We start from the raw sequence: 1,368 nt of genomic DNA, 5'->3' as shown, positions 1-1,368 counted from the left end.
CTCAAGACACGTGACAATTTGGTGTCAGAATTTTTACGAACTTGAACACGCCTAGACAAATAATTGGATTATTGTGCATCGAGTATTTGACTGCTACAAAATGGAGAAACAAGATATGCAGCGAATAATCGAAATGCTGGCAAGAATGGAGGCCAGCATGAAAACACATCACGAAGAGATGGAGGAAGAAAGGAAGGCGGAGAAGGAAAAGAGAAGGAAAAGAGAAAGAAAGAGAAGGAAGAGATGGAAGCAAATAGAAAAAGAGACAGAGAAGAATTCCTGGTGAAGTTAGCCGCCGTCAATGCCTGGCTGGAAGAGACGACAGCCTGCCAAGTGGACACGAAACCTGCGACGGCACAACAAAAAGAGATCCCCATAGTGATACCGGTCGGGGTGACGATGGCCTACCAAGAAACGGTGGCACGTCCAGAAGAAGAAGAGCCGACTTCAGCGAACAGGAAACCTGAGGTGGCAGAACTACGAGAGGTACCCGTACAAGATGCCGCAGTAATGCCGGTCGGAGAACCGAAGAAGAAAAGGCGTAGGGACCGACATCGACGAAATATGAAGAATCCGACACGGGAAAATTGCGGACCCCAGAATAAATTGGCCGTCGTCAGCAGGAAGGTGTCCCGCCGTGCAAGAGTGACATGGCGTCGAAGGAACATCGTCAGGAAAACTTGGACCCGAGGAGTCTATGAATCCCGGATGAAGCTGGCTGCTAACTGCAGGAAGACATCCCGTCGCGCGACAGTGGCACGACGTTGGAGAATTGCCTTCAAGAAGGAAACTCCCCAGGGAACCTTCGGATGCCAGCGGAAAGAAGTGACCGCCACCGGAAAGAAGAATACAGAGGAGGATAAAGCTTGGAAGTATCCTGAATGCAACACTGGCATAAAGGACAGAGGTCTGAAACGGCGACGACAAGTCAGCAAACAATTGGAGGACCCTGCTAAGAACGCCATCGGAGGGTGTAGATCAGGACAGCGATCGCACCAAGAAGGGAGTATTTGTAAGAAGACCATCTACGAGATTGTCAGCGTGAAGATCGCGAAGGGAATGGTCGGATCTTCTGTCGGATTACGACAAAACAAAATCTGGACACTATGGAGGGGACGACCCCCTCCAAAACGAAAAAGAAGCCGGGCACAGAAGAGGAGCCGGTAAAATAGAAGAACCGGCATCCCCAGTGAGAGTGAATGTGCCATAGAATGAAAGTGATGGATGAATGTGATCTTCTGGCGAGCTGAAAGGAAACCGCTCGAGACGAGCTTTGTCTTAAGAGGGGAGCGGATGTACCGGACGAAGAATAGTCGCTGCAGGAAGAGTAGCCGCAACAACAGGAGACACTGCAAGAACAGCCACCGA

The sequence above is a fragment of the Cryptotermes secundus genome, unplaced genomic scaffold (genome assembly GCF_002891405.2).
Source record: "Cryptotermes secundus unplaced genomic scaffold, Csec_1.0 scaffold1035, whole genome shotgun sequence".
NCBI lineage: Eukaryota > Metazoa > Arthropoda > Insecta > Blattodea > Kalotermitidae > Cryptotermes > Cryptotermes secundus.
The sequence above is the reverse complement of the archived record's forward strand: the minus strand, read 5'-3'. Positions refer to the sequence as shown.